Raw genomic sequence first — 19,158 nt, forward strand, 5'->3', positions numbered from 1 at the left:
AATGTATACGTTATGCTATACATTATCCGTCAAGATATGCTTGACTTTGTAACTTAAAATTGTGAGCACAATCGTCTTGATATATCTGGCTTGAAGACAACACGAAATATCGCATCCTCGTAAGTATAATTGTTTTTATATATCCATGACATCATAGAACGAGTTTAATCCTCAAAGCATAGATAAATGATGTAGGTCATGTCTGTTGTTGACATTGGATATTGATATTTTGTTTTGTCAACAAATGAATGCAGTCGTTTATTAAAAACAAGAAATAAATATCATCCGTATTCTTATTACAAACAAACTTTATTTATTTATTTATTTATTTATTTATTTACTTACTTATTCATTTATTTACTTATTCACTCACTCACTCATTTATTTACTCACTCACTCACTCACTCACTCACTCACTCATTTATTTATTTATTTAATATTTCTTAAGAGCGAAATGAATGTTAGAATACACAATTTTCAGATTCATTCTTGAAACTAACTTCTACATAGGAGTTTTAGTTGGAGAGCAGTATCGTTATATTGAGCACTGCGTAAATGAATTTCTGGCCATTTGGTCACAATTGCGGCAAATTCCTCGACGAATCCTTCTCAGAATTTGTAACGGGTATATTAAATATTTTCTTGTTCACGTAACAAATTAATATACGATTTTAAAACGGACATAATTAAACAAATTAACATACTAATTGCGAAGCTCTGAGATTAAAACGTACCACAAATTATTAAAACAATAAAATGATGTATTATTTGTTATGCTCGGTAGAAAAACGTACGACGTCGTGAACCTAAAGCAAGTACCAGAACTGAGTTACTGCATTTCATCTGAATGATGTTGCTAAGCAAGTGACGTCAGAATACTATGACGTAACTCACTGCCGTTGTCAAGCAGCAGACGTCAAAGTAGTGACGTAACTCTTTGTCGTTGCTACAATAGTCACAGAATATCTCCGAGCCTGACGACCGCTACAATAACTATTTGGATTCCTGGAAGCAGACTTGCAGGAGAAAGGGACGGGTTGCAGACATTATCGGTATGAAAACAAATCCCTCACACTGCTGAAAAAAAACATCCGCTCATTGTCACTGTTAGACTCAATTGATTGAGAAGTATCATACAGAACAGTGATTTGATGTTTTTGGTTTTAACATACACGCATAACAATCCGTATTACAGAATAAATTGTTTGCATCTCCTTATCTCGCCTTCCTTTCTCTGTGATGTAGACCAGCTTCGGGGATATAACCAGTGCCATCGTTTTTGGCCCGGTTGCCAGTGCAGCTGAGAACGGTACCATCCAACACGTCACGTCAGCAATCTTCCCACTGCGGCAAAGGCATTTTTTTAGATGTATTTATTAAAAGTACCAGGTCTCTTGGATTCTTGCCTTTTACAAAAATATGACTTTATAAATTGAAATGTAAATAGGTTTTGTTAAAGAAAATTTTATTACTAAGACCGTCAAAGACGGAAGTATTTGTTTGAATTTATGTTATGTCTCTTAGTAAAGGGTTGGCAAGATGAAGTAGTTTATTCCTGTATGTAGTCTGTAGATCTTGAATATGAGCAACCAGGAAGGGTATATGAAGTTCCTTGTAGAGTTTGAATTGTTCGTGAGGTAGTGTGCACCAGTGATTGTTCTGCAGACAGCTCTTTGAATTCCTTCCAGACAGCAATAGCAAGACACACGCACTTCGCGTTTCTGGAGTGTGTCCTAGAGTACACTGTCCAGTCAGTGGCATCTGCTGCCATTTCGGCTGAGAGTGTTACTACCTCCTAAACAGATGTGACTTCAGCAATCTGCCAATCACAGTTGTCAGCTTGTCAGCTTTCTCGTCCACAGACTACGGCCAAAATAAGATACTCGCTCTCAACGTTCCCATTACTTACTTCACACGTCAGAAACGGTGACACTGGCTGTATCTTGCGTCCACTTTAAGCAATTGAAATTTCTGAAACATTATGTAGTGCTACCCATACCCAAAATCCCACCACTGATTTTCGTCAAATCATATGTCTAGCAGGCAACCTTCTTGTGTTACTGAAAATGTCGAGAGACGTAGCGAATCCTGTCATAGCAAATTATAATATTAGAGGACTTGAGCAATTGTAGTTAAGACAGAACTCGCTGAGGTTGAAAGTCTCTTTTATTGCTGCATTTTAGATTTGACACGTGCTAGACGTGCACGGCTGATTTCATGCATCGGAGCCCCGAGACTTGCTGGAACATGAACAGAGAAGCCCCGTTCTCTTTCTATTGCATTTACGTGTAATGGATTAAATGAAACTATGTATTATTTACAGTTTCTCCGGTGAGAACGCTAGCGAGCTGCCACAGAACGGCTTGACGTCACAGATAACATGCACACGGAATAAGGGTTCCCAAATTGTGGAGCTCACACTGTGACATCGTTCTGCTTAACAGAAAATAATGCGCTCTTTTATGACAGATTCCATTTATTTTTTATTTAAGTAGGTTATTTTACGACGCTGTATCAACATCTCAGGTTATTTAGTGTCTGAGTGATATGAAGGTGATAATGCCGGTGAAACGAGTCCGGGGTCCAGCACCGAAAGTTACCCAGCATTTTCTCAAATTGTGTTGAGGGAAAACCCCAGAAAAAACCTCAACCAGGTAACTTGCCCCGACCGGGAATCGAACCCGGGCCACCTGGTTTCGCGGCCAGCCATGCTAACCGATTCCATTTATGTTGCTGCGGATGGAAAATAAAGATGTAAAACAAAGTACGGTCTGATCCGTTTGGGTATGGATAATATTAATTTATTATTATAAAGCTCTTATGATAATAGGAATCATTCCTTGTTGGTTATATATGATTAAAAGATGGGAGTTTCCATATATGACAATCAACAATGCATAATCTGAAAGAAGAAAGAGTAATGGAACGGAGAAAAATTCTCTCCGGCGCTGGGATTTGAACCCGGGTTTTTAGCTCTACGTGCTGACGCTTTATCCACTAAGCCACACCGGATTCCACCCCGGCGTCGGAAGAATCGTCTCAGTTTTAAGTTCCAACTCTTGGGTTCCCTCTAGTGGCCGCCCTCTGCACTACATCATAGATATCTATGAACCTAGGACCGAAGTCCACACATGTGCTGAGGTGCACTCGTAATGAGTGACTAGTTGCCCGGGATCCGACGGAATAAGCGCCGTCTTAAATCACAAAGTGATTTACGCATATCACATATATTATTATAATGTACCGAAGTACATATGATATTTCCATGTAGATATTCTGCGTCATCATACGAAGAAAGAGTAATGGAACGGAGATATCTATGACGTAGTGCAGAGGGCGGCCACTAGAGGGAACCCAAGAGTTGGAACTTAAAACTGAGACGATTCTTCCGACGCCGGGGTGGAATCCGGTGTGGCTTAGTGGATAAAGCGTCAGCTCGTAGAGCTGAAAACCCGGGTTCAAATCCCGGCGCCGGAGAGAATTTTTCTCCGTTCCATTACTCTTTCTTCGTATGATGACGCAGAATATCTGCATGGAAATATCATATGTACTTCGGTATATTATAATAATATATAATCTGAAAGGACAAATGAAAATCGTAGATAATTAAAATGGCTACTACAAATCAACAGCGGGCACAATGAGTTCTTTGATATGCTAAATTTGAGAGTGTTAAAAGAGTTCAAAGGGAATTTCGACGTGAGTATGGTGTGCGTAATGTACCTAAATACGATTCCATAATGTTGTGGTATCGGATATTTGTAGAAACAGATTATGTATCAAAAATACATGCAGGAGGTCGCAGGCGAAACCCAGTAACGAGAAGCAGCTATCTCTTGGCTTGGTCCCCAAACTACCCCGATCTATCCCCTCCTGACTTCTTCGTGTGGAGTTTTGTTAAAGAGATAGTCTATTCACAGAAATCCAGGAACATTGATGATCTGAGAGTAGAAATTACTCAAGATTTTCAACAAATCAGCCCTCTTATGTTACAACGGACATGGTCTGAATTGCATCACCGTTATGAGTTGTGCAGGGTGCGCAATGGGGTGTCATGTTGAGCTCTGAGGAATCTTCCATCTTTCAGTGTTATGTGCACAAAGTTTCAACAAATAAAGTACAGTAGTATATGTTTTTCGGTGTTTTTATTTTATCCATACCCAAACGGATCACCCTGTATATTAAAGCTAGTCTTGGAGTGACTGAGTAATCTGGACCCTCGGCCTGTCACGCATGCGGTCCGTGTTCGAGTCCCGTCAGGCCTGGAATTTTAATTTCGAAAATCCATAGTAATACTTGTGGCGCATGAAATTTCAGTTAGGATTTTTCTCAGGGTTCCCCCTTCTCCAAGCACCGGCGCTGGCTGTCGACGTACAGAGGAGCCTAATCTGCTACCCGTTTCTGCTCATGTTACCGGTGGCCACTTTATGAACTAATAGTTACGTCATACACTGCACAATCGCCGAAAAAGAAGTCTGATGGCCGTGTGCACCATTCTCGATCATCTAGCCCGTTTATCAGCAATCACGGAAACATGGTCAATTCTTGACAATGATCAAGTTACAGATGCGGTGCACCGACATTTTCCCCCGATCAACTCAGTACCGTCAGCTGACGGTACGCTCGCTTGAGAAGAATCATCTGAGCGCTAGGTTACCGCGTATAAAACAGCGAACGAACGCACTCTGTCAATTATCGCTTCGTTTTTGTTTGTCGGACTGTTTCAAACATCGTCGCAGTTTTCAAATAACAAGTTTCAATAATCATGGAAGAAAAAAAGAAAAGAGCACCGAACTTCTCACAGTCCGAAGTGGGAATTCTTTTAGAACTCGTCAGAAATTCTGCATCCATATTAGAGAATAAAAGTACTGACGGAAGTTCTCTGAGAGAAAAGGAGGCTACCTGGTTGGATTTAACCTCACAATTCAACATGAGTTATACGTGTTTACATAATTCCACATAATTTGTAACGTAATTTATACAGTAGTTATTTCATATTATTGATAACAATTGGGAAAATTTCAGTATACGGATACCTCACTGACAATTATCTTGAAATAGGCTACTAAAAAGAGCAGATTTGTATCTGTTTGTCGAATGCTCATCATCTTGCTTACGAAAAGACACATTTCAGTGCCAATAATTTATTTGGGAAAATTTCAGTACCGTACACGGATACCTCGCTAACAATTACTTTAAAATAAAAACAAAAACAATTCGTCTGTGTATGTCGAATACGCATCATCATGCATACGAAAAGGAAGTTTTTAGTGCCAATTTATTTTGTGTGCACAAGGTTGGAATTTTGGAGTAAGAGGGAAAGGAAAGTAGGCCTATCCTTGTTCTGAAATTTATCCATTTATTTTGTCCTCACAAGGTTGGAATTTTGGAGTAAGAGGGAAAGGAAGGTATACGTGTAATTTCTCTTAATTCAAGCGTAAACAGCCTAATTGTCCAAAACGTCATGCAGGTCCTAATAGGCCTAGTTTCAAACGGCAAATCTATAGCTAATAAGTGATAATCTCGCATTATACAAAATGGTCATTTAGTTTTACTATATTATTACCGGCATAGAATAACTACTTTATTATTATGTTAACAAAATTGGACAGTTAGGCCTAAATAATATTTTGTCCTCAAGTAAAGTCCCGATCTTCCAAAGCAGAAACATATATAAAACATTAGTCTATTTTGAGAAAAAAAAAACATTTTTATTATTCATCTACAAACTTACTCTTTCTACAATAACACCAATTCTGTTATTTCCGCAGTGATTTGCGTGTTTAAGATACATCATTTCATCTTCAATTCTATCAAGTACGTCAAATCATCCAGCCATTTTGGTTTTCTCGACTTGACCATGTTCAATTCAAGATAATTAGTCCCACACCCGTGATCAAATTTGATCATCATCAACTCGCTTTGTTTAACTTTGATCCAGATTGATACTCCGCAAATTGACGTTAAGTGCCGACTTAAGCATGATCAAATTTTAATCGAGAATAGTGCACACGGGCATGAATGTATCAGTGGGTCTTGACTGCAGTTATGTTGCGTGTTTGCAATTTTTTCAGGCGTCTTATATTGCAGTACTGATTTATTTAGTTATAACAGAAAATGTACTGTACACTGAATCAAGTTCACTTTAACTTCAGTACAACCAAATCGTTAATATAATTTCCTATATGAGTGTGGAACTATCATACAGAAATTAGAGTGGAGCTGAAAGTGAAATTGTGATGAGGCATGGGAACTCTTCTAAAGAAGAAATATACTCTTAAGTTTATAATTCTCAAAGGAGCATTATAATTTGCAATGTACTGAAATTCTGTAGAGATAAAAAAGGAAGGTTTGATCTTTTACTACAAACAGCCAAAGCAAAAGCAGCTATTGTAATTTCTATTTTTCGTAACCGGTTGTCCACGACTCTAATTATAAAGTCTCGCCTTATGACAGACATGAGCAAACATTCGACTAAGACGTTGAAGAACTAACAATCTAAGGGAACAAACGTCCCGTAAATCAGTATTTCTTTATCGGGAGTCGAACTCAATTCCGCTTTATCTTCAGTCTGAAGTATTATCTTACCACTCGAGCAAAAACTAAGAGCACGTTTTGTATTAAACACGAGTATTATTGGGTAAAAAGACAGATCTCGATATTTTTCATACGAAGGGACAAGATTAAGTTACTTTGACGAAAGAATTTTCTGTAGTCGAACTCAGGAGTATAGAAATAACGTGGAGTATTTGTGTGCCAATCATCGGTCCCGTCCGGTAAACTGAATTCATGTTTCACATTTCAGAAGATGGAAGGCAAACGGCTGGAAATCCGATCCCGGCTGCAAGAGTAGCATCACAATGTGCCAATACAGAATAACGATTGATTTTGCTTCGTGGGGCTCCAGTGAGGTATATCCAAAGAAACGGTCACAATTATGTAAGGTCTCCTCCCACGTTGTAATAAGGGAAACGTCTTCCAAATCCACCTCTGTATACAATGGCAAAGCGTCAAAGATCTACACAGCTAGGCCTCTAGAAACCTCCTAATTTTCCAATAATATTGAAAAAATATACAAATTCATTCTGTAAACTCAGAATTCCGTCAGGATATAATGGTAGGCCCATATATACCTGCATATCGAACTAATTTACGTAACAAATCATTCGATGTGCTTTGTGTGCCTACTAGGAAATGTATTTTCAGTTATTTTAACAAACTATCAAAATGGATTTACATATAAGAATGATACATTAGCTAACAAACTAATACAGAACTAAGACTGTAATGCCTATATCACACTAAGAAACTAAGACTAATAGTCCTACACTGATACATTTTGACGGATATTAATACTATTGAAAGGGTGAGAGTGAGACTGAAAGGGTGAGAGTGAGATTGAAAGTGTGAGAGTGAGATTGAAAGTGTGAGAGTGAAATTGAAAGGATGAGAGTGAAATTGAAAGGATGAGAGTGAGATTGAAAGTGTGAGAGTGAAATTGAAAGAGTGATAGTGAGGTTGAAAGTGTGAGAGTGAAATTGAAAGAGTGAGCTTGAGATTGAAAGTGTGAGAGTGAAATTGAAAGAGTGAGAGTGAGATTGAAAGGGTGAGAGTGAAATTGTAAGCGAGAGATTGGAAGAGTGAGAGTGAAATTGAAAGCGTGTGAGAGATTTAAAAGGTGAGAGTGAGATTGAAAAGGTGAGTGAGATTGAAATGGTGAGAGTGAGATTAAAAGCGTGAGAGAGATTGAAAGAGTGAGAGTGTGATTGAAAGGTTGAGAGTGGGATTGAAGGGCGAGAGTGAGATTGAAGGGTGAGAGTGAAACTGAAAGAGAGAGAAGGAGATTGAAAGTGTGTGAGTGATTGAAAGAGCGAGAGGGAGATTAAAAGAGCGACATGGAGATTGAAAGGGTGTGAGAGATTGAGAGAACGAGAGGGAGATAGAAAGGATGAGAGTGAGATTCAAAGTGTGAAGGGAGATTGAAAGGATGAGAGTGAGATTGAAAGAGTGATATTACTATCACTCTTTCAATTGAAAGGGTAAGAGCGAAGAGTAAGAAAGAGTGAAAAAGGATGAGGAAGAGTGAAGGAGAGTGAGTTCGAGAGAGAGTGCGTGATAGAGTACCAGAGATGCTATGTGAGAGACAAAGCGTGAGTTAGAGAGAGAACGTAAGAGAGTATGAGAAGTGTGCGAGAGGGATTGAGAAATTGTGTGAGAGAAATTGAGAGCGCGTGTGTGAGATAAATTGATAGAGTATGAGAGAAATTTTCAGTGTGTGAGAATATAAATGAAAGAAAGGAAAAATTGTGTATGTGAGTGAGTGAATGAGTGAGTTTTGAGATAATGAGTATGTGTGAAAGAATAAGCGCGTGGGAGAGAATATGCGTGTGAAAGAGAATGAGTATGTGAGAGAGAATGAGTGTGTGAGAGAGAATGAGTGTGTGAGAGAAGAATGCGTATGTGAAAGGGAATATATGTGTGAGAGGGAATGAATATGTAAGATAGGATGAATATATGGGAAAGCGATAATGAGTATGTGACAGGGAAAATGAGTGTGTGAGAGAGAATGAGTATTTGAGGTAGAATGAATGAGTGTCTGAGAGAGAATGAGTGTGTGAGAGAGAATGAATATGTGAGAAGGAATATGTGTGTAAGAGAGAATGAATATGTTAGAGGGAAATTTTGTGTGAGAGAATGGGTATGTGAGAGAGAATGAGTGTGTTAGAGAGAATGAGCATTTGAGAGGGAAAATGAGTGTGCAAGAGAGAATGAGTATGTGAGATAGAATGAATGTGTAAGTGAGAGAGAATGAGTGTGTGTGAGAGAGAAATTGTGTGTGAGAGAGAAATTATGTGTGAGAGAGAATGAGTGTGTGTGAGAGAGAAATTGTGTGTGAGAGAGAATGAGTGTGTGAGAGAGAAATTATGTGTGAGAGAGAATGTGTGTGAGAGAGAATGTGTGTAAGAGAGAAATTATGTGTGAGAGAGAATGAGTGTGTGTGAGAGAATGAGTGTGTGTGAGAGAATGAGTGTGTGTGAGAGAATGAGTGTGTGTGAGAGAGAATGAATGTGTGAGAGGGAATGAGTGTGTGTGAAAGAATGATTATGTGTGAGAGAATGCGTGACTGTGTGATTGAGTGTGTGTGTGTTATTGAGTGTGTATGTGAGATTTAGAGTGTGCGTGTAGAGTGAGTGAGTGAGTGAATGAGTGAGTGAGCGAGTGAGTGAGCGAGCGAGCGAGAGTGTGTGTGTGCAACCGTGCATACTTGCGTGCGTGGAGTTTGAATGAGAGAGAATGAGTATATTTGTAGAGAGAGAATGAATGAGTATGAGAGAAAGATTGTGTGTGTTTAAGAGAAAGATTGTGTGTGTTTAAGAGAAAGATTGTGTGTGTGAGAGAATGATTGTGTGTTAGAGAATAGTAAGAGAGAGAGAGAATATGAGTTTGTGCGTGCGTGTGAAGAAGAAGTAGAATGACATTATGGTTAAGTGAGTTTGTGAAGATTGAGTTTAGATTATACGTATGTGTAGCAGAATATAAATGGGAGAGTGGAAGAATGGGTAACGAAAGAATGACATATTAAAGGAGTGTAGGTTTGTATAGAATGAGTGATTGCGAGGGATTAAGAATCGTATTGTGCATAAATAGAAGTAAGCGAACAACTGACAGTGATAGTTTAGAAATACAAGAATGCAACCTTGATTTACATCCAACTTAAGGATTGAATTTAACTTAATATACAATCATATAAATGCAGAGATAACTTCTGACACAAATTGTAACCGATTGTTATTAGTTTCATTCACTAATACCGTAAAATCTCAAAACACATATTTTGAGAAAAAAATATTAACATCGTTTCCACTTCTCTATATAAGTGAGACATCGTATATCCAAGTTGCATGAACAACATCCCACTGTTACTCCGTTTTCGATTATTTTGAATATTTCCGTGCAACCATATGTATGTGATCTTTACTGCATTGTAAATCATACAAAATTCCTGCCTCTCCCCTCCCTACATCCTAACGTGATGCATTTTCTCATCCAAGGGGAATTTATGGTACCGTAGTTATCTGGAACTGAGAGTGAGGCAGTCTAGCATGCTCGGGTTATCCTCAAGTTTCTTTGTGCAAATTCTCCAGACACCTTAACAAGTCTGTGACGCGCACGGTTCATCAATTTTCCATTTCCCATTTCCACGTCCCTTTCATACTCTGAAATGAAGTCAACTATATATTTCCTTTATAATATCAGTAGCAACGGTTCAATAAATTAACAGACATGTTCAGACTTGATTTGAATATTCTCTTCTCTTTGTTTCTTTCACTAATTTTATCTTTCTTCCTTTTATTTCTGTTTTTGACTCTGCAATCAACCTTCATAAAACAAATTGTAATTTTATAGGGTCTTCACACAGAATGAACATAAAGTGACGTTTACAATAAAACCTGGATTTACGTAGGTTAACTCAAGGGGAATAATTTTTATGCTCGACCATGCCGAAATATAGTAATTATACACCTGGTAGCAGCCCTTTAATGGGTCTCATTAAAGTACACCTATTCATTAAAGTTCAGGTGTTCCACCAATGAGAAAACATCATTGTAGCAATATGAAAGCGCAAGTATCGATTATTCTCGGATATGCAATCGAAAGACAACTAGCGAAACGTCACGGAGGCTGGAAATCCAATACTGTCGCAGAAGGTTATGTTCTGTTACTATAATAATTAGCGTTAATTGTAAATAATATTCAAATAAATTCAATTTGTCATCTCGTTTTTCAATGTCTCAATCAATTTCAAGGTTGTATCAAGATTAATCTTTATTTTACTCTCTAGATTATATCAAGGTCAATGACATTTGTTTCTAGGAAAAAATCAATACTTTCGCGTCTGCGCACATCTCACAATTTACGAGATATTGCACAAGGTCAGATCCGCTCCCCAGTCAGATAAGAATAACATGAATACTTATGAATAATTTCAAGTTAGAAATATGGTTGAGCATAAAAAGTCGTATGAAACTTGCCTATAATGGTAATTAAGACGCTCGTATGAAAATTATGAAACTCGCTTGCGCTCGTTTCATAAACATACTCGCATCTTAATTACTACCATTATAGGCTCGTTGCATAATGTACTATTATTACGCACAACTCAGAACTACGTATAAATAAGGTTTGAATATAACATAATTTTTGAATGATTACAAATCATTCTCCGAAATTTATGTCTCGTCAGCAGAGATGCTCTTTGGTAACATATCTTATATATATATATATATATATATATATATATATATATATATATATATATATTGGGGAAGAGAGAGTTATACAAGGTTATTCGAAAATAGGTTCCCATTTTGAAATGGTAATAAGTTTGTCAAATTTTTTGTTTCCACAAAAATAAAAACATCAATTTGTTCGTAAAGTAATGGAATTTTATTAAAACACAAAAAAATAAATATGACCACCATCGTGTTGTTCAATAAGAAATAATCTTTCTTCTATGCTACAAACGATATTAGTAAGCACATTCCTAGGGATGTTTTCAATGACATCCGATACTGACGGTTTCAGTTCCTCACGTGTAGTAAGAAATATCTTCATTAAAAGAGTTGAGAAATTTTTATTGTCATTCCCAATGCATTTGTACATTTTTGTATTAACTGTTCTTTAAAGAGGCGATTCCTAATGCTTTAAAAATTGACTTTAAAGTTTAACTGGCATTTTCTTTAATCCTGTCCTTGACCTCTCGTGCATAAGCTAATGCGGCCCGCTGACAAAAATGGGTGGAAACACTTACTTTAAAACCTACGTCAGCATGGAGATCATACTACCCCAAAGACCTCATTCCAGTCTATTTTTAACTACTGTAGATGAGAGATAAAATGAAGAAATGAGAAGTGTGTTCATGAAATAAAAGGCGCAAACTAGAGCACCTTGAGAAAAACCCTCATTACCAGTCAATTAGTCCATTGTGAAATGTCCATTATAAAAAATGTCCACAGTCATCATATGTCCGGTATAAAACGTTCACATTGAATAAATGGCCATAATCTTAAATGTCCATTTTCATTAAATGTTTAATATCAAAAACGTCCACAGTCATGTCAAAAAAGTCGGAGTTATTATAATGTACGATATCATGACTGTCCAGAACAATATTTATAAAATTTAAATAAATTATTTAACAATGAAATGTAAGCTGAAGTTAGAATATTGTGACTTTATTTTTAACCACCACACATCCGACAACAATGTGACTTTTATTCTTAATAATTCACCCTACAACAATGGGTTTTCCACTCAACACAGCAACACAATAGTCGTTATTCACTCCACACGGCGACAATGGCAATACACGACGTGTATTATTGACAAAAAACAATAATGTACTCCTAATTTCAATTAATGTTCACAATGCACTATGTTCAGAAAAAAACTATCAGTTCTCAGTTCACAGTTCGTTTGCCTTGGCTTGTTCTTCTAGCTCACTGTTCAAGTTCACTGCACATCGAACTCAGGCCTTCCGAGCTGCGTCAACTCGCCTGGTGGACACGGTCACAGTTACGGTGTCACCCAATCAAGTTCACTGCACGTCGAACCCAGGTTCCCCAGATGCGATTCACTACATGTCGAACTAGAGTCTCCCAGAAGCGGTCCGCTGTACATCGAACTCAGGTCCCCCTTGCTCGCTACTATTCAAAACTGGAAGACTGACTGACTACTGACTGACATTTCTATCGGCACTCACGGTGTTATTTATTACTAAACCACATGTTCTGGAATCTTCGATTCGCGTGGCTTTCAGAATCTTCGAAAGAAATACGCTTCTAGATGTTTCCTTTGCTCCTCTCCGCTCCGAGTCGTCACAGTAGTCTTCTCCCCTCGCTCCGTACCGCGCTACAACTCCTACCGAAGCTCGAGTTTCCGTTTCCCTGCGCCTTTCTTCTCGCTAGATGCGCGCGCACATTCCTGAGGCAACCAGAACAATCCAGACTGGTGTCACAATATTCTTTACCGGAAACTACTTCTGTTTTCTAAATTTCTTCTGCACTGCATCAGCATGCAGCTTCATATGACATGAAAATGCTCAGAAATATTTTTTACATTACTATTATCCTTATATTGATTGTATCGGTATACACACTCTTCAATTCGCCGTTGATTTGTAACATGTTTATCGTTTAGGGGGTGTCTTACATTTATTTGGTCATACCGAATTTGGATTAAGTTCAGGTAACTTATTCTGTGTCTCATTCTGTTCTTGTATTATGTTTTCTACAAATCTCCAAATAGCCCTACTGACATAATAGACCATTTTTTTAAATCTAAAGTGGAGACCTTGCACTACATTAGGCCTATTGGTGCTCTATGACCAACTTGTAACGTTTTTTCTTTGTTATTTAACGATGCTGTATCAACTACTGAATTATTTAGCGTCGATGGAATGGGTGATAGCGGGATGATATTTGATGAAATGAGGCTCTCCAAACAAAGTGGAATAATAGTCTCTGTGCATAACATAATATGAGCCGTTCAGAGCAGAAGTGGTATAAGTCAAAAATGGGTAATGAGGGTTAAAGTAAACATTCTGTAAAATACAGCGGAAAGTAGCAATTAATATTCAATTTATTTGAATTATTAGCAGTAAGTGGATATCAAGAAGGCCATATTAATTGATAGTTTGCGCTGTATTTTGCAGAATTTTTACTTTAAACCTCATTACCTAATTTTGACTTACACCGCTTTTGTTCTGAACGGCTCATATATTGGACATTTTAACTTTTAGACATTTCTGTGTATTAGACAGTTTGATTTGTGGACTTTGTAAATATTAGATATTTTAACTTGTGGGTATTCTGCATATTAGTCATTTTGACTAGTGACAACGCAGAACTGCACGCACTGTATTCTTCATCTGACATAATTAGGAACATTATATCCAGACGTTTGAAATAGACAGGGCATGTAGCACGTACGGACGAATCCAGAAATGCATATAGAGTGTTAGTTGGAAGGCCGGAGGAAAAAAGACATTTGGGAAGGCCGAGACATAGATGGGGGATAATATTAAAATGGATTTGGAGGAGGTGAGATATGATTGTAGAGACTAGATTCATCTTGCTCAGGATAGGGACAGATGACGGGCTTATGTGAGGATGGAAATGAACCTCCGAGTTCCTTAAAATCCATAAGTAATAAGTAAATAAGTAAGTAAGATCTTATTTTATTGGACGTTTTAGTTGTGGATATTTTTGTAGTGGACTTTCTGTATATTGGGCTTTGTGCTTTGGACGAATTAACCTGGAATAGTTTTTACTAAAGATGTTATGAATTGGTCCAACAGAATAATATCTGTTATAGTGACAATTAATATTTCAGTAGAAAAATTCGCTCCGGCGCCGGGGATCGAACCCGGGTCCTTGGTTCTACAGTGCATGAGGATTAAGTTGGTGTGATTTCTACTGTCCTTGTCTGAGGTCCTTCTCTACCGACTGCCACCAGATGTGACGGGCAAGAGGTTTCTTTTTGTACAATTCTTGGAATGCCCTTTCTCCTCCCTTCTCCCTTCACACTTTTGCAAACCCAATTAGTGGATCTCTCAGTGGCGTCTCGGGGTTGTTCGAGTTCATTAGTTAGTAGTATTTTGTGAATAGTGAAGTGAGTTTGTATCTTTTTTATTGGGTTATTTTACGACGCTGTATCAACATCTCAGGTTATTTAGCGTCTGAATCAAATGAAAGTGATAATGCCGGTGAAATGAGTCCGGGGTCCACCACCGAAAGTTACCCAGCATTTGCTCGTATTGGGTTGAGGGAAAACCTCGAAAAAAACCTCAACCAGGTAACTTGCCCCGACCGGAATTCGAACCCGGGCCACCTGGTTTCGCGGCCAGACGCGCTGACCGTTACTCCACAGGTGTGGACGAGTTTGTATCTTGTTGTACCAATTTAATATAATAGAATTCACAAATTAAAATGTTTTCGGAGAAACATGGTTTCACTGTTACCTTAAATATTGTAATGAGTGTTGTGCTCTTGTATTTAATAATAATGGTAGGCAATATGGGAACACGCGGGAAAGCCTTGAAGTCGGACGGTATGAACATAGTTATTAATGCACATAAATTCTTTACTGGAGAATATGAGGCACTGAAATGCGGAAAAAAAACAATATCTGTGCCGAGTTTTATCGAAAGTACTGCTGCAGCGACACATATATCATCTCGTGGTGTTAACAGGATTAAAATAGAAAAAAAAAAAAAAAAAAAAAAAAAAAAACCAAAAGGAAGCGCTAGAGAGCGGAAGTGGAAGTGTGCTGCGAACTCCAGGAAAGAAACGCCCGAACAGAACTCTTAAAAAACGTGTGTAACAGGTTAAAAATGAGCGCACTTGCAAAAGTGACGAAAGAAAATTGGAGGAAGGCCTGTGAACGCATAGAAAAAGTTGAAAAATTTTATTGGGCGAAGGATGGACTTGTAGATGGAAATTTATTATTCGTTCGTAATCAATTTGGACGACACGGACACGGACGAACTTTCTGGCGGAGTGGAGTCAGAATTTGAAAAGGAAAAGAATGCCGCCACTGGTAACTCGTGGTCGTTTGAAGGAGTGTCGACCATCATAAATGAGGGTAGAGAGAGATTGTGAGCATTCTCTCTCTTTCTAAAAGGGACTAGACAAGTAAATCCTCATGGACTGTACGTACAAAGCGCTGTGACCACTGAGCTACGCCGAATTCAATCCACAGCACCGGACCGAACTCTCCTCCTACCGTGTTTCCCTTTTGTGACCTGACTCCAAGTTGGGCATATACGTTAACGTTTATATTTCAAGTCAACTGCCATTATACAAGGAGCGCACTCAGCTGAGTGACTAATGGCCGGGATTCCGCAGTAAAGTGCACAGCAATCTGTACATAATCATGCACTGCTAGCTAGACGAATTTACTAAAGATGTTATGAATTGGAATTGAAATATGAACGTCAACGCATATGCCCAACTTGGAGTCAGGCCACAAAAGGGAAAAATTATAGGAAGAGAGTTCGGTCCGGTGCTGTGGATTGAATTCGGCGTAGCTCAGTGGTCAGAGCGCTTGGTACGTAGAACCAAGGACCCGGGTTCGATCCCCGGCGCCGGAGCGAATTTTTCTCCTCAAATATTAATGGAATGTGCCCTAGTTTTTCCAACTACAAATTCCATTACGACCAAACCAGGAATCGAACCCTTGTCACGGAGTCACACACGCCGCTCTTTTTTCTTCTTACTTCTAATATTATCCGAGTCATGAACATAGCTTTATTGATTTATGAAACAGTTAACCGTTTCTGATATGCGTGTGGGAATGTGCAGTAGGAACAGCGCTAAGCGCACTTGCCAATCTAATTTAATATCTGAATCGTTGTAACTCTCAAATGGAATAATGAACAACCTACATGACAGCTTCGGAATTCACAACAACGCAGTCATTCTATCTCGTGATATATTTAGCAAATCCGTGCGTACAAGGAATCAAATTACGTAGTAAGACATGCATTTAAATGGAACAGTCTACTGTTATTGACATCTGTGTCTCCCAAACAAATCCATGTTACTCAGCGTTTGCATGTTCCGAGTCCTACAGTCCCAGCGCCCTAACCGACACGGAAAATCCATTGAAATTCCGTGGTTGTAACCTATAACACACTGATATGTGCAGCCACTTGAAACGAACAATAAAACAATGTAATCACTTACAGGGAATTCTATAATTCTTCGGGTAAAATAGGTACTGATGTGTGCTGATGAATATACATTATAGTAAAAGGCTTGTTCGTTTAATTTCTGCTGCATTTCATTTCACTGTCACATTTGAACTTCATTTAGTTTCTGTGAGACAAGAAAACGATTTTAATAATAATACATTATGCAACGAGCCTATAATGGTAGTAATTAAGACACGAGTATTTTCATACGCTCGTATGAAAATACTCGTGTCTTAATTACCATTATAGGCAAGTTTCATACGACTTTTTATGCTCGACCATATTTCTAACTTGAAATTATTCATAAGTATTCATGTTATGGTTATGTAAGTGAGGAGCGGAACTGACCTGAATTGTGAGATGTGCGCAGACGCGGAAGTATTGACTTTTTCCGAGGCACGAATATCATTGACCTTGATATAATCTAGAGAATAACATGAAGATTAGTCTTGATAGAATCTGGAAATTTATTTAGAATTGAAAAACGAGATGACAAATTGAATTTATTTGAATATTATTTACAATTAACGCTAATTATAGTAACAGAACATAACCTTCTGCGACAGTATTGGATTTCCAACCTCCATGACTTTTCGCTAATAGTCTTTCGATTGCATATCCGAGAATAATCGATACTTGCGGTTTTATAATGGTACAATGGTGATTTCTCATTGGCTGAACAACTGAATTATAATGAATAGGTGTACTTTAATGAGGTGCATTAAAGGGCTACTACCAGGTGTATAATTACTACATTTCGGCATGGTCGAACATAAATTAATTTATGATTTAACTAACACAGTCGTGTACTGTGTTATAAAGAAATACAGTGGACTCTCCTAAGTTCGACAGAACAGAATTGAAAGTTCTGTCCAATAAGGGTAGTGGATGTGGCAGGTGAAATGAATACAAATTCTTATTGGTTAGCCATCAACGAATACAGTACTGTACTTGCATTTCCTGCCTGCCCCGAGACTTGTGTATGCGCTTCTAGTACCACAGTGGGTTTCGACAGTTCCGTCTCACAAACGGCACAATTCTCAAACAGAAAAAGAGGAGGTCATTAATTTAAAATCAGTGATCAATATGGATGTCCTAATCAATAAAATATTCTGTTTTCCTTTAACAAAAGTTTCTGTTATTATTCGCCTGAGAACCTTTTATTATCCAGTTTGCTCTCAAAAAACCTGAAAGTTAGAATTTGTGAAACAGTTATATTACCGGTTGTTCTGTATGGTTGTGAAACTTGGACTCTCACTTTGACAGAGGTTAAAGGTATTTGAGAATAAGGTGGTTAGGAAAATATTTGGAGCTAAGAGAGATGGAATTATAGGAGAATGCAGAAAGTTACACAACGCAGAACTGCACGAATTGTATTCTTCACCTGACATAATTAGGAACATTAAATCCAGACATTTGAGATGGGCAGGGCATGTAGCAAGTATGGGCGAATCCAAAAATGCATATACAACGTTAGTGGAGAAGTCGAAGGGAAAAAGACCTTGGGGAGGCCGAGACGTAGATGGGAAGATAATATTAAAATGGATTTGAGGAAGGTGGGATGTGATGGTAGAGACTGGATTAATCTTGCTCAGTATAGGGACCGATGGCGGGCTTATGTGAGAGCGTCAATAGACCTCCGGGTTCTCTAAAAGCCATTTGTAAGTAAGTATACTATGGTTCCGCTATATCGAAATTAGAAGAAAAATGTTTGTAACTTTACCAGGCACTAAAGAAAAGAACGAATTAGTTTTTTTTTATGATAAAATGTACTTATCACACAATGCCTTTGAGATACAGAATTGTTTAGTAACTTTCAGCGTTGGACCTCGGACTCATTTCGCCTTCATGATTATTACACTCCCCTCTTATATCATCATGTATTTCGTACTTGCTTCCGACGTAGAGCCGATATTTTGTTCGCAGAATTGTTCCATTTGGCATGCGGCATCGTTTCGTTAACATCTCTGCTTACGGTGTAAAAATTCAATTTTTAACACTTGTATCGTAAATAACTATTGCTAAAACGGCTAACCTTCTGCGACTTTAAGGGGAGAGGATGGTATGTTTTTTAACTTTTTTCCTATTTGGGGTAAAATGTTAATTTTTTGTATGTAGAGAGCTCATAGCTGTAGTAACTCAACCAAAAATAAATATTTTGAAAAAAAATTATTTGGGGGCCTAGATTTAAAAAAAATATACCCAATGCAGGATTTTAGGTAAAACCGATATAGGCTATCTAAACCATTTTTAAAGGTAAATTCATCCAGTTTTTTGCAACGTACTTGCAAACGCATGCTCTACAAACTGTCTGTAATAGAATTTTAACATCAGTCCTTACGTTTGTAAAATAAACAATTAAAATTTAATAACAATTTTCTGAATTCATTTCTTGTAAACAA

The 19,158-nt window shown here is 37.9% G+C and overlaps 1 protein-coding gene and 1 non-coding gene across 5 annotated transcripts in view; one reads left to right on the forward strand and one right to left on the reverse strand.

Moving 5' to 3' along the window:
- Nckx30C (solute carrier family 24 member Nckx30C) overlaps positions 1-19,158 on the reverse strand; it is a 1,001,248-nt gene that overhangs the window by 564,535 nt on the left and 417,555 nt on the right. The gene's annotated exons all lie outside the window — the stretch shown is intronic.
- TRNAY-GUA (transfer RNA tyrosine (anticodon GUA)) lies at positions 3,406-3,477 on the forward strand. The gene has a single exon. It is a non-coding gene; the product is annotated as a tRNA-Tyr (tRNA).

The sequence above is a fragment of the Periplaneta americana genome, chromosome 3, assembly GCF_040183065.1.
Source record: "Periplaneta americana isolate PAMFEO1 chromosome 3, P.americana_PAMFEO1_priV1, whole genome shotgun sequence".
NCBI lineage: Eukaryota > Metazoa > Arthropoda > Insecta > Blattodea > Blattidae > Periplaneta > Periplaneta americana.